We start from the raw sequence: 15,332 nt of genomic DNA on the forward strand, positions 1-15,332 counted from the left end.
TGAACTTTAAAATCTTACTTTGGGGCATAATGAGGTGACCCCAGGACTTAATTAACCTGTCAAGTGCATCAGTATCCTTACCTAGAAAATTACATATGCTTCTCCACCTCCCAGAGGCATGGAGATCTCCACTGATGTTTAACATCCTCAGATGAAGACGAGTACAAAGCAGCATAACCCTTTCCAGCACTGGAGACGATCACTCTTTGCTTATTCTGCTTTCACAGTAATTGCTATTTCTCATTTGTAAGCTTGTGGCAACAGATGGGTAAGAAAAGAATTAGACTCCATAGAAAACTTACCGACAAATATCAGTTTTATAGATTTGTAGTTTCTTTTCCTAAACTGTATTGTTCAACAAAAATAACAGAAATATTCTGAATATGAGATGCATTTTGAAGATATATAGAATTTGAGTCATTTGTAGCCCCTGTACATACTCCACCTTCTATATTACAAAGACTGGGAAAGAAAAACAGACAGAATTACTGCTATTCTCCAAAGAACATATGTTAGTGGGAACCTTCCTACGAAACCTAATCAGCCACAAGAAAATGGTTTCCTTTTCTGAAGATTTCTCGTGAGTCAAACACACAACTAGACAATGTTGTCCTAATTCGCCAGGTTGCAGAATTATCCAAAGAAAAGAGAGCTGATTTTTTAAATGATAGCTACAGACAGCTTTGAAGACAGTTGAATCTGGGTTGGCAAGGCAAAAAGTCAAATGGCAGATCAAAACAAGAGAAGAAAACTGTGACTAAAATAAAAGTGATGATATGTTCATGCAATTTAAACATTGCAGTCTGTGTAAATGAATTCAAGAATTTTCTTTGAAAGGTTCTGGTAATTTCTCACCAGTTGTTAGATAGACCAAATAGTTTGAAACAGACAATCTGTAGACGATGAATTAAGGTCCTGCTTTTTAAAACATTATTAAGGTAGATGAGGACTTAAATATTGCCCCAAAGTAACGGTTATGGACACAGCTACCTCAGGCTGCCCAACTGGTATTGCCCATTCTTTGCCTGGTTTGCGTATCTTAATGTCATCCCCACACACACCTGTCCTGTGAGTTCAGTTCTCTGCATCAACAAGGAACCAAGTTGTTTATCGAGCTCAGCTGTCAAAAAGGAACACCTGCAGAGAGAAGTAACTCCAGAGGGATGGGACACAGGATACAGACCCGTTCCTAAAATTCCACGACCAACACTCACCTATACACCTAGACTCAAAAGCAGAGAAGCACTTTTCATGAAAACATTGTATCGCGACGATGTAAACACTTGGCGTTTTTCCAAATCACCTAACTCACTTCTCTCCCAATTAGCTAGTTTACCAAAGGATATAATTGATGAATGAGAAAGCAGGCTTTACTAACGAGTGAGCTCTGGGAATAGGCTTCTGGGGATCCGAGAAGCACTAACTCATACAAATAAGTTGGCACAGACACCAGCTGGGGAAAGGACCGAGCTGGGACAAGCCGTTGCCTGGGGCAGTGAATTGCGGAGGCAGCGGACTCACCAGGTGGCTTCCGTGGGAGCAGACGCAGACTTTGAGTTTGGGTTCCGCACTTCACTGGAGGTAGGTGACTCTATAGGTCGGTGCTCACTGGACAGGTTACACAGCCCCTGCACTGGGTTCAGTGGGTGGATGACCGGTGGAGGTTTTAAACGTGAATATTCAGGATTCAGGGTGCAGTTTAACGCTCTCACTCGTGTGGCTCCGTAGGCGTGCAATGCATCGGCTGCATGGCCAGCGTGCCCTCTGCGCGTCCCTCCAGCCCAGCACAGACCGCTGAGAATAGGCCAGGTGCCAAGCACCAGGTAGCAAAGATTGGCTCGCTCTGGCTTCTGGGAGGCTTACAGGCTCTTTTGTTTGCCCCCTGTCTTTTTTCCCACTTCTGACAACTGAGCTGGGCTATTGAGTATATACGTCCGGCAGTTTATCATATTTCCGTTTCCATATATTTTTTTTTCCGCTAAGCTCACTCCACTTTATTCTTGGACAGAGCTTGTATTTGTATGAACTGCTTCAAATCCCTCTGTGGAATGTGGCAAGCACAAAAAATAAGGTATAGAAAGACTATTAATATGATAGATCGTAAGATCTCAGTCCATGTGGCATCGCTCAGAGGTTAACCCTGGAGAGTCTCTAACTGCATAGAGACACCGCAGTATTCAAGGTGCAGGGCTCGCAGATAGGGAAAAGGAGAACGATTTGGTGGGTGGCTGTAATCTTAACACAAATCCTCAGGGCATAATTTCCATTTCCTTCATTGAACAACTTAAGCCATTCTTTGAGCAATTTTCTTTTCTTTAGCTAAAAAAGCAAAATAGTGCTGGAAACTGTTTTTAACAGGGGCTTCATTTGGCTAGCTTGTTCATACTGATCTCTCAGCATTTTATATAATTTTTATTACATTTGGGACATCGTTTTAAGACCAATGGTAGGATCCAATGTTCATCAATAGCTTCGTTAGGTGGCTGTTGAAGAAATCTCTAAATCTTGTGGCATTCTGAATGTAATTCTGAGTCTCTCTACTGGAAGCTGACTCTCACCGTTCTCAGGAAGGGTAGGGCTACGTGTCCCTAACACACCTGAGGAAATCACTCAGCTGCTCCTAGCTCCTGATCTTCAAACAGAGGGGCATAATGATAGGGCTGTAGAGTTCACCCTCTGCTTTCACAGTCAGTAGCTCTTTTGATCTCCATAGCAACCCGGAAAGGTAGGCAGGACACTTGTTAAACAGGTGAGGAAATGGAGGCTCAGAGATTAAATACCTGCTTAAGATCTTAGAGCAATTAAAATGGAACACCTGAAAGCAGATCACGGTTCTAGCTCCAGAAATCCCTTTATTGCACTTTTAGCGTAATGCAGCTCTCCTGGAATCCCCTGCCTCACCGCATGTGTGAAGAATAAAGAGAAAAGCATCCCTTAGTGCCAGTGTTGCGGCGGACACCAGGCTGAACACACTATTGGGCTGAGCCCTTCTGGATGGATCTTTGATCTTGTAAAAGCATGTATCATCTAACTCTAGCGAGAGCAGCTCATTGACAAGTCTGGGGGGTCATGGGTGTGGGTGAGAATGGGTTGAACCAGCACTGCCTTGCCTTTGGGTGGGTGCTTGGCAACTGTGCCACCCAGGTGGTTCCACATGGAAGCATATGCTCAACCTTTCAGTAAAGGCCACTGTCTTATTTAAAAACAAAATATCCAAAATTTCTATTATGAGCTTCCTAAACCAACGTTAAATGAAAATGCGGTATTTTCCTCACTCATCTTCCTATGGTGACATTTTAAAATACCATTTTCCTATTTCGTTTCCTATCTTGAGAGAGGAAACTGTGATGCAAGAGAAAGAACCCCACTTGGGATTCGAGAAAACTGGGTCCTCGACCTTGCTCAACTCAGTCCTTTGTGGGCAAGTTACTTAACCTCTCGGGGCCTGTTTCTGCACAGGAAACCTAGGGGTTTTCCTATCTAAGCCTTGCGATCTCTTTAAACTCTCAAATTCTATGATTCATTTCTAACTCAGGTTTCTCTTATTTAATGTTTGCTTTTCTTCTGTTGCATGTTAATTCATTCTTGTAAGCCGAGTTTAATGTCTAGTTGATACTATTTTTACGATGGCATCCCTGGTTACTAGTAACAGGATCCCGTCCCTGACGGAGTCTGCTTTGTCCTTCGTGTACATTTTATATAATTCATCATCTCCTGATGAGCCTCGCAAGCCTCAGTGAGCTTATCACCTGCATCAGTTAGAAAGAGAAAAGTCAACTCAAATTGCCTTAAACAATAAAAAAGATCTATCAACTGATCTACCTAGAATTACGTTAAGTAGTAGTGCAGGTTCAAGCAAGGCTTATCAGGGTCCTCCATCCATTTCTCTCTGATTTTGTTGATACTACCAACCTTTGTTCGCAACTTTTATCCCCAAATAGCAAGAGACCGCAGTGGTTCTGGGCCTCCAGGAAGAATAACCCACTCTGTTTTGGGAGCCAAGGAACTTGCTCTAAAACCCTCAGAAAACTCTTTTGTGTCTCGTTGGCCTAAACTGGGTCACACAATCGTTCCTGAACCAACCTCTGTGACCCCAAAAATGCTATTTAGACCTGGGTGTCTGGACCAATCAGTGGTGAGGGGTTGGGGCTACCATAACAGGTTTAGACCAATCAGCGCCCACCCTGGAACCAAAGTCCAAACCCTAAACTCCATCATAGCTTCTTGTGGTGCAGGAAAGGATGCTGGGGAGTCAATCTCATTGATCCATTATGCCCTGTCTATTGGACTCTTAAGAACATGGGGGCCGACATGGCATGTTCTGACCCTCTGCGTGCCAGGCACACAGTTAATGTTGGTGAAACTGAATTGAATTTCAGGTAGTGGTAAGACACAAACCAAAACAGAAACAACACACAGTTCTCCTTACCTCTTCCTCTTTAGTCTATTCTTGTAATGGCTGCTGTTCATGCTCCCTAACTTTTCCCACTATTTATATCTCACCCCTCTTATTTTTTAGCCATAGTTTTACTCAGTCTGATGATCACCAAATATTTTCTGAATAATAAGTCTCTGAATATGCATATTCTCTAAATATGAATATAAGCCTATTTGCAAATCTAGCACTTACATTTAGAGTGTTGTTGGCAGGACTCTGAAAACCAGTTTTTCTTTTCTTTTTTTTTTTTAACGGAAAAGAAAAAATGTACCACAGCAGAAGGATTGTTTTCCACAAAGCAGAACCAACTTTTCCGATTTCAATGATTTTGATGTTTCCATATATACGTATGTAGTCCTAAAATATCAAATAAATAAACAACAAGTCAGACCTTAGGGTTATATAATCCTCTGCCACTAAACACGGAACTCGGGACTGGCCGGTGCCCGTCAGAAGGGAGCAAGGGCTGTAGGAGGAGGTGGACATGCTTTTTCTTTTTAACCCTGTCGCCAACCAAGCCCGGACCGCCTGGTTGATTCAGCTCCTCTCTCCCATCCCAGGCCCTCAGGCAGCCCGTCCTCACAGAAGGCACACAGGTACGGGGCACAGCAGGAGGTAACTCTGGAATAGGTCAATGACAAGGACGAGGGAGCCCCCTCTGGGTGTCGTAGCCCCCCTCTCCCACACAAGACCACAGCAACTGGCTGATCAGGGCCAGACGTCAACAAGTGCTGGGTACAGAGCGGCTGACACCAACAACTCAGTCCTTTATGAGACTCTCCTGAGCACGACCTCTGTCAAGTTCAGCCTTAAAAGATACAGTCCCTGCGCTTGAGGAGAAGAGGTAGGCAAGGACTCAGGCAGTTGCAATCAGCTGAGTAAAGTCAGAGGAGGGGGTAAGCCCAGGGTGCTGTGACAGCACACAGAGGGGTGCATGGGGGGGCTGCCTAACTGCCTTAGCTCCAGGAGGCACCATCCACCTAAAACACAATGGGAATGGCACCCCTGCACTTGTGCAATGTGGCAGTCGTGCCCCGTGCCCCGTCTTGGGCTGGTTGAGAAAGACTTCCCAGAGGAAGCGATATTTAGGCTGAGATGTAGGAAAGAAAAAGAGAGAGAGAGAGGGAGGGAGGGAGGGGAGAAGGAGACATTATTTGGACGTTTCACACCAGGTTCAGGAAGGTGTGCACACACACACACACACACACACACACACACACACACACTAAGCATCACTCGCCCTTAAAGAGAAGTGTGGCTAGCACATCCTCAGGTGAGTAGATGGGAAAGGAGCACTTCCATCCTTGCCCTCTCCAGTTGTCAGTGAGACAAAGGCTGTGGTTATAGGCTGCTCGGATGTATACAAGCCCTGGGTCTTTGGGGTACTAGCTCCTACTTTATCAACAATTGTCATCCTGAGTCTCGTCATATCTGCTAACACTGGAGAGTTTAGGGAAAGAAGAGTCCACACTCAGGGCGTGTCTTGGGGGTGTCTTAAAACACATTGTCACTGTGAACACCAGGGATAGTTCACTTTATTAAATAATAAATCCTTCTCTGTGGTAATAAAGTCTCACTGAGTTTGTTTGGCAGCCCAAACTACCTTTAAAACAATAAAAGAAAATGGATTAGTAAATATCCAAATAATTTTGTTTGCCAGATATGTGAACTTTGAGAAACCCCCTGTCATAATTCAAGAACCCTACTCCGCACAGGTTTTAATAGAAGTAGTTGGATCTAAGCAGAATCACATAAGCAGAACCATATTCATGGACATTGATGGGTGTCTTGCGGAGCCCGAACTGACAGAGATGAAAGGAGAGCATAAAAACGTTGGCATTTTAAAAATGTGATTTACATAATTTTTGAAGCCAAACATTGTAACACCATATCATTATTAGAAAATCTGGAATCAGATTCAATTTGATCACCAGTTGTCATCATGTTTGTGACATAAGTCACAGTCCTACTTGTCTCTCTTAGAGTTTTAAAAATGGAGCTGCCGACGTTGGGCTCTTCGGAAGCAGGCACACTTAAAAAGCTAAATTATGAACTGTGGAGTCATTTTTGGAAGGATTTGTGAGCTAAGTGCTGATAGTTATAGAAGCATCCCTAAAGAAAAGACAATTGTGATGGAATAAATTTTACCCCTGGATGAATGCCTCCTCCGGTGTTTATTAGAACTTCCGTGAGAGTAGGTGAAGGCAGTATTTCGGATGATAGTGTCAAAGTTATGTCCTTTGGGCTCGTAGGAGTCCATTTCGGTTTTCACTTGTTGGTCTTCGTAGTATTGTGAAGCTAACGGGGGAAATCTGAAGCCTCCGTTCTTCTTATACCACTGCAGACGTTGAGCATCGTGTATAAAGTCTGGGTATTGATTTTTCACTCGGATTCTGTGCCTGAGCAAACCGCTCTAATTCCAAGCACAAGGGAAGCGGCTTTGCTGTGGCCTTGTGATATCTACACTAGTCATGAACCATCGTAGCCTTTGGAAGGGACACACGTTCCTCGTTTCTCACCAGTCACTTTACCTTTACAAACCAGAACTGTTTTACAGCTTTACTTTTGCAAGATGATCTTCTTTTGGGACAGATAAGTGCATTTTGCTTAAATTTACACGGGGCATTAATTACAGATATGCAAATATACGTGAACGTTTACTCATTGTAACTATAAAAATCCCATTATCCTCCCTTTTCTATTCATACCCATCAACTCCTCTGGTTAAGTCCTCTGGGATTACCACAGTACATCATCAAACACATGGACAGTTAAATTTTTATAACAAAACCCCAGACTTGTTTGTTAGGTTTGCGAGATGATTTTGTTGTTAAAAATTATGGACAAAGGCTTAGTCAGAATGTCAATCTTGAAAGGCCATATTTGAAAAATTCATGCTAGCACTATCTCCTTATGCCATCATTTATGTTAGGCTGATAGCATTTTATAAATGGAAGGAATCATAGTGAGCATCAGGGCACAAAGTACAACAATTTATACTGTTAGAAAAGATGAAGCAATGCCCGTAAAACCAGTAGGTCCATATAATTTCCTGAAGCCACTCATCCAAACCGAACAAAAGCATTTTTGCATTTGTGTGCTTTTTAAACTACTTATAGAAGTATAGCATGTATTGAGAATTCCACATTCTAAGATTATGGAGAAATTTATAAATGAATGGAAATTCGTGGCAGATCCTCTCTATTCTTCAGAGGTCTTTTCTACTTAACTGAACCTCTTTATATCTTTCTATGGCCATCTTGCTGTGTATCCTAGAGGAAGTGTCAGCTATTATTGAGATTTTTTTCCTCAAAAGTCTGAGTACAATTTCTTTTGTATTATAGAGGTGACCATATGCAGGCTAAAACCATACTGCGTGTGAAGAAATAGGGTTAAGTTACTTTTTTTTTTTTTTGCTGGAGTATTTCCATAACAAAAGTGGAAAAAATTAAGTGAATGAAAGGCCCTATTTTCTTTAATAATTTTTACAGGGTCCTACTTAATAGTAGGGGTTAAATAAATCACAGGGGTTAAATAAATGTTAACTGGTTTTGAATTCATGTGACCAATGTTGCTGATGGTTAGATTATCGTTCCATAGGGGATGGATTAAATAAATTATGGTCCTTCCATATAACGCAAAACTAAGCAACCACTTTTAAAAATAAGGAAATGATTTAAGTACATGGTCCAAGATATATTGTTAGGTGAAAAATGCAGATGAAGACCAGGATATATAGGCTAACAGTTATGTTAAAATACATTTTCTTATATATAAATAAATCACCTCTGAAAGAATACACAAAAACCTCTGTGTTGCATCTATGAAAAGCCCATAGCTAACATCATACTCAATAGTGAAACACAAAAAGCTTCTCCTCTAAGATCAAGATCAGGGTTCTGTTCTCACCACTTCTAATCAACACTGTACTGGAAACTCTAACTAGTGCAATTGGGCAAGAAAAAGAAATAAAAGACATTCAGATTGGGAAGGAGGTAAAGTTGTATATTCACAGGTAACATGATCATATATTTTCAACCCCATTTAAAAAATCCACCAAAAAGTTATTAGAGCTAATGAACAAGTTCAGCAATATAAAAAGGTCAACATACAAAAATCGGTTATATTTCCATATACTAGCAGTGACCATGCACCAGAAAGGCTATAAACAAGTAAAATAAAATAAAAACATAAAATAGTAAGTATTGGTGAGGATGCAGAGAAGTTGGAACCCTCATGCATTGTTGGTTGGAATGTAAAATGGGGAGCCACTGTGGAAAACATCTTAGCCGTTCTTCAAAGAGTTTAACAGAGTTGCAATATGACCCAGCAATTCCACTCCTAGGAATACACTCAAAAGAATCAAAACCATACATCCACACAAAAACTTGTACACATTCATAGCAGCATTATTCATAATAGCCAAAAAAGGGAAATAACCCAAATGCCCATCAATGGACGAATGGATAGACAAATGTGATCTATCCATATAATGAACAGTATTGAGCTACAAACAGCAAGGAAGTACTGATACATGCTACGACATAGATGAACCCTGAAAACATTATGCAGATGAAAAAGCCAGAAACACAAGTTGCCACATATTGTATGATTCCATTTATATGAAATAGGCAAATCCATAGAGATAGAAAATAGATTATTGGTTGCCAGGGAACAGGGCGGGGGGGTCGGGAAGTGTACAGAGTTGCATTTGGGGTGATAGAAATATTCTGGAATTAGATAGGAATTATGGTTGCAAAACACTGTGAATAGACTAAAAATTATACACTTTATTACACTGAATTATACACTTTAAAGTGGTTAAGATGATGAATTTTGTGTTATGCATGTATATATGTTTTACTTCAATTAAAAAAAAAAAAAAACTGGGCCCCAGAGAAGGAAACTGGATGGTTGAGGCACAAGAATATAAGAATAAGAGGGAAATATTTCACCATATACTCTCTTGTCCCTTTTGAATTTTGTACCATGTGAATTTGTAAAACAAACTTTAAAAGTCTAGAGATTAAAAAATGAATTGCTGGGCTTTAATCTTTACTGACAAAAAGTGGTAAATTCCAGATGTGGGAATTAATGGATGATTCGACGAGATTTTGAAATTGCCTACTCTGAGGGCTTTTAAAGATAAGATCGGTCCAGGCAGACGTGAAGATCCCTGCCCACGGATCAGATCGTCTCTCAAAGCCCCTTTTCCATCCCAGATTCTAGGTCAGTGTTCTGAGGTGCCAGACTGGGGTAGAGAGAGCACACCCTCCCTTTTGATTCCCTTCCTCTAACCAAGGACAAAAGAGAGTCACGCATTGTAAAGTTAACTTCACTCACCTCTGCCGTGTTTGCTGTGTGAACACCAGGCTGCTTCCACTGGCACCCATTCTTTCCTCAAAGGAGCTCGATTGTGTGTGTGTGTGTGCGCGCGCGCGCTTTCAGAATCACTAAGAAGCTTAATGAAAATGCACACAAGCAGACCACACCCAGGTCCACTGAAGCAGAATCTCAGTATCCCTGTGGGCAGGACCCAAGAATGGGTATTTTAAACTACTCTCTAGTAAAAAGAAGTAGTGTTAGAAAGCACCTTCCTGGTCTTATCCCTAAAGCATCTCCCTCCAGGTCAAGAAGTCAGCAGTTTACAAGGGGGATCCTTCCCAGGACTTTGCCTGTCTTGGGGCTTAAATGTCCTCATGTGAGGAAGCTAGCTATTCCTTTGGGTTAAAGCAACGCAAACCATTAAGCCAGTAGCAGTAACTAATGCCTCAGTACAAATGAAATTCTGAGTTTGCTTTCAAGCCCATTAATTGCCTGCAAGGCTCTTAAAGGTCAGGCCGTGGTAGAGGTGAGTTTTAACGTGGGTTAAGACAGAGACAGGGTCGGCAAAAGGAGGCATTGATTTAGACTGGCAAGCCAGAGATGTGCCCACAAGTGTGCCTGTGTGCGTGTAGAGGGGAGGTGGCCATGGGCACACCGTGGAAAGTTTGAAGGAGTATTCGTTACAGATTCTCTGTGTAACAAACCGCCCTAAAACATTATGGCTTAAAACAATGGTTGATTATTTCTCACAATTCTGTGAGTCATACTGGTCTCACCTAAACTCAGTCATGGGGCTGCGGTCAGCAGCAGGTCCTCTGGGGCTGGACTCGGCTGGTATAGCTGGAATGTCTGGACCGCTCTTCGATCATGGCCTTTCATTCTAGGATTCTCCATAGGATGGTGGTTGCAGGGCAGGGTTCCCAGGGGCAAAGCAGAAGCTGAAAGGCCTCCTGAGGTTCCTGAATTTGCATACTATCACTTCCGGTACAGGCTGTTGGTCAGTGGAAGTCACTAGAGCAGCGCAGACAAAGTGTGGGCAAGCAGACGCTGCCTTTGGACGGGAGTTGCTGTAAACTATTTTTGCCACGTTGTTTAATCTACCACAGGAGGCAGCGTGAAGACCCTGGACACCCAGAGAAGAGGCTTCAAAGTCGGGGAGGGAAGAAAGACATGACTACAAGAGGTTCAAAGATATGAAGGTAAACATTGCTTAATTCAAATCTTTTCCTTGGACCTGCCAACCGTACATAAATCCAAAGGCGAGAAGAGTCAGATGATACATTCTCTGCCTTTCATTAAAGCTACAACAGTAGTTTCCATTTAGCAGTAAGGAAGTTTGGGCTTTTATCAATTCCAAACGGATTAAAGTCACATAAAATTTAGAACTGAAGAGCGAACAGATTTCTAGCTGGTCAAGACTGGGAATGGTTTTCTATATAGAGTGTAAAGGTCTGTACTTACTCATAGACACCATTTGGGCTTCATTTTTACACTCTATTGTGCTTTTTACACATTCTATCATTTCATCTTTGTCCTGTGACAAAGTGTGGGGGGACGGAGTCCCAGAGAGCAGTTTCCAGGCTCTCGACCTCACGTGGAAAGGTGCTGGCTCAGTTATTAAATGGCCATCAGCTGTAATCAGATGACCATCTGCTGTGGCTGGGCGGCCATCAGCTGTTTCTGGTTAGCCATTAGCCACTAATTGCCGTGGCTACACTAAAGGGTTGGTTGGTTGGGTGGTTGGTAGAGAAGTGGACAGCGGATTGCGGCTAGCAAGTGTGGTTAGCAAGTGGACTGTGGATTGTGGATCGTATTGATACTACTTCCTGTGTCTTGCCCAGCCGCCAGCGAAACAGGGATGCAGGAAGACCCCTCATTGGGGTACTGGCGGATGTTTGCTTTTGTGTCTCGACCAGCCGCCATCGAGAATATAGTGGTATGACTCCCCCACATATGGCTCCGTGGGTGTTCCTTTTTGGCCTCACCACGTCCTGCGTTCTTATGCGGGGAGCGGGAGTTGGACCCTGCATGACACAAAGGTACCATTATGAGTCCCAGTTTATTCATGAAAACAAGGCTAAGGGAAGCTAAGTGAGTTGTTCGAGGTCACCTGAGCTAGTAATGGCAGAACTGGCCTTTGAACCCAGATGGCTGGCCCAGCCCCCACTCTCTTAACTGCCACACCATCCTTCATTTACAAGTGTTTGTTATTGATGATAATGTAGATGGTGAGGATGGTTCTCTTCTTTCAAAAACCAAGATATACAATGGTTTCTATTCTGCTTCTTGAAAAGAAAAGACTGTAAAGAGAAAAAGAAATCAACACTATGCAAACTATTACCACGGGGCGTTTTCCATGGGAATAAAGAAAACATTTATGGAGTGTGTCCCAGTTGGCAGCCACTGTCCTAAATGCTTTGATATGTTGCCTTAAAAGACTTTTGTAAAGAAGCTCTTCTTTCCCTAACCACACCCTGTAAAACTAAAATTAATTTGAAGATAGTTTTTAAAACGGCCAAACACAGGATTTTACCAAACCCTGCTCAAGTTATCTTGTGAAGGTGTTCCCTCTGCCATCACATCCATCAGAACCATTTAAGGAGCAAATGCTTCTCTGAAAGTTTAATAAACGAAATTCCTCAAATCCTTTATACACCCGAAAATGAAATCTTCAGTAACACTCTTTGGGGTCACCAATTTACTTGGGGACAGACATAACAGTTCAGGGAACAGAAATAATTTCAGATCCTAAATCCTACTTGGAAAAACTGAAGAATTGTATAGTTATTGAGAAAACCTTAAACAATTATGCTTTTTTAAATGGCTTTTGACACTTTAATTCCCTTTAAAATAGAGAGATTGAAAGCCTTTCAACATATGTTTGTCACAGATAAAGCAAAGCATATCAGCAATACTGGGACATTTTTCCCCTCCCATTCTGCTCGGGGAAAAGGTTTCCGACATCGGTCCAGCAAGACACCTTTATCTTCCAGAGAGTATTAAGTACCGGACTTTATCCAAGCTGCTGATGAGGTGCTTTTCCATAGTGTAAAGTTCACCCATGTCAAGTGTACAATTCAGTGATTTTTAGTAACTTTACCAAGTGAAGCAACCACCATCAGAAACCAGTTTAAGCAGAGTTCCGTCTCCCCTAATAAGATCCCTTCTGCCCTTTTAATGTTGGTCTCTGTTCCCAGCCCTAACCTCGGGCAACCACTCATCCTGTTTCTGTCTTTATAAATTTTCCTTTTCTGGATATTTCATGTAAATACAATAGGTGCTCACTTTGCATGTTCCTGAGGTTCATACATGATGTAACGTGTCAGTAGTTGTTCCTTTTTGGTGCTGAAGAGGATTCCACTGTATGGATATGTCACCTCCTGTGGTGGACATTTAGGTTGTTTCCAGCTTGGGGCTGTTATGATAAAGCTTTTGTGAATGTTTGTGTGCAAATCCTCGTGTGGACCCGTTTTCATTTCTCTTGGGTGGGTACCTGGGAGTAGAATTGCTGGTCATGTGGTAGTGTTATGTGTAACTTTTTGAAAAATTGCCAAAGTATTTTCCAAAGTGATGTGGCTGATTTTTGACCTAGGGAAGATCATTTGCTCAGAACTGGTCTAAAATCCAACAGCTACTTCCTACACACCCATCTGGAAGCTTCAGCCTGTACTTGTGTGGGCTCCAATCTCCAGTCCAGATTACAGGTGCAAGAATCAGGCCTCGGGACAGAACTACCGGAGTCACCACCACAGCTTTCCTTGGGTGGAAAGATGTCTACCTACAGAGACTTTCTAAGAAAAGTCAATAAGCACACAGAAGTTAAAGGAATGGGAAATGACTCCAAATAAGGCAGCCTGCGGTTCATAGGGACAGAGTTTCTGTTTGGGATGATGAAAAAATTCTGGAGGTAAATAGTAGTGATCGTTACAACATCATGAATATACTTAATGCCACTAAATCGTTTACTTAAAGATGGTCAAAATGGTAAATTTTATGTTATGCATATTTTGCCACAATTTGTTTAAAAAGCAGAGAACAGCATCTGGTCACATCATTCCTTTGCATTAACCCCTCATTGTCATCCCATCACACTCAGAATAGACTCCCAGTTCCTTACCAAGGTCTGGGAAGTTGCACGAGCTGGCTCCTGCCCCTCCCCCATCTTGTACCGCTGTCCTTCTGGGTCACTTCACTGCAGCCACTTTGCCCTGCCTGTTTCTTGAACGTGAGCCCTTCCTGCCTCTAGGTCTTTGCTCCTGCTGGCCCCTCTCCCCCAGAGGCATTTCCCATTCTCCGGGAAAACTGTCCTTCAGGTCTCCAGTCAAATTCATCTCAGAGAGACACTCCTTCAAGTAGCCTCCAAGTGTCTCCCTCACTGGAACCACTGTTTATTTCCTTCCTAGTACTTACTACAAGAATGGCTGTTTCTTACTATTTCACGTCTGCCTTCCCCACTGGAATTAGGCTCCATGGTGGCGAGCTCCTTCTGTTTGTTTATATTGTCTCCCTAGCACAAGCATGCTGCCCGTTACCCAGCACGCCTTTGATAAACATTTTTTAAGTATGATAAATAAATAAAAAGAGCTTTCAAGTGTCAAGGAATGAGACTTAATTGTGTTTTTAACTATGTTAAGCTTGCATTTAAACATTCATTTTGAAGTTGATTTTCTAATAAAAAAAATAATAGCTCCCATTGGCCTGCTTAGTTTCACATTAATGATTTTACAAGACTGTTTCCCACATATAACTATGATATGGGAAAAATATAATCTAGGGAGACTTGTTTCCCTCGTATCAATTATTAGTTTTAAAAACCACTTATAAGACTCAGACACAAAAGATTAAGATATTTCTTAAGCTCTTTTACGCACAAATTACAAAAAAAAAACAAAGATCATGGAAAAAGGAACCACACACCCTTCTGACTAAATATTTTCCAGAGCAAGACTAGTTCCTTTGCTAAAAGTCAAAAGAATGAATGCTAAATTCCAAAATTATAATGGGGAGTGGACACAAAAATTCCTGAGATGGAAGAAAATTAAATTCACATATTAAAAGTCTGATATATACAAAGCCTTAACTCTTACATACTGGCTACATGAAAAAGTTGCTATTTATAACAAAAGTGACAGTTTCAGAATTATGTGTCTCTATATTACCCAATGGCAAAAGTGTAACATACGAGGAATTCATTCTGAAATTCCCATCCTCTATCCTCAGGGTTTTTAGAGTCCCATCAACATGGCACCCTGCCCCGAACTGTCTTCCAAGGCAGCATTCCATCATCCTGTCCAATTAAAACCTACCTATCCTATGTCCAACCCTTCAAGCCACCATTACAGGCAGAGTACCTGGTGAACTAAACCATAATGATGTGTCAATGGAACCTAAAGCATTTATGGGCCAGCAGAGGTTGTCCACCGACACGTGTTAGCAGGGGCCTCGGAAAGAGAAGGCCTTAAGAAGGTGTGGCAGCGTGGTTTTAGTCTTGACATAGAGGGGCGGGGGAGGAGACAATGCTTTGTAGGGAAGCACAGGGTCCGAGGCGCCCATGGAGCACGAGAGAGGA

General features: G+C 42.1%; 1 long non-coding RNA gene across 2 annotated transcripts; it reads left to right on the forward strand.

Moving 5' to 3' along the window:
* The first annotated feature begins 1,274 nt into the window (after positions 1 to 1,274).
* Positions 1,275 to 14,391, forward strand: LOC141567145 (uncharacterized). Of its 2 annotated transcripts, XR_012489553.1 has the most exons (4): positions 1,275 to 1,581; positions 10,870 to 10,962; positions 11,605 to 11,802; positions 13,356 to 14,391. It is a non-coding gene; the product is annotated as an uncharacterized LOC141567145 (long non-coding RNA). The 2 variants fall into 2 exon arrangements; XR_012489552.1 differs by lacking the exon at positions 11,605 to 11,802.
* The last annotated feature ends 941 nt before the right edge of the window (positions 14,392 to 15,332 follow it).

This window comes from Rhinolophus sinicus, linkage group LG10 (genome assembly GCF_036562045.2).
Source record: "Rhinolophus sinicus isolate RSC01 linkage group LG10, ASM3656204v1, whole genome shotgun sequence".
In the NCBI taxonomy this organism is placed as follows: Eukaryota; Metazoa; Chordata; class Mammalia; order Chiroptera; family Rhinolophidae; genus Rhinolophus; species Rhinolophus sinicus.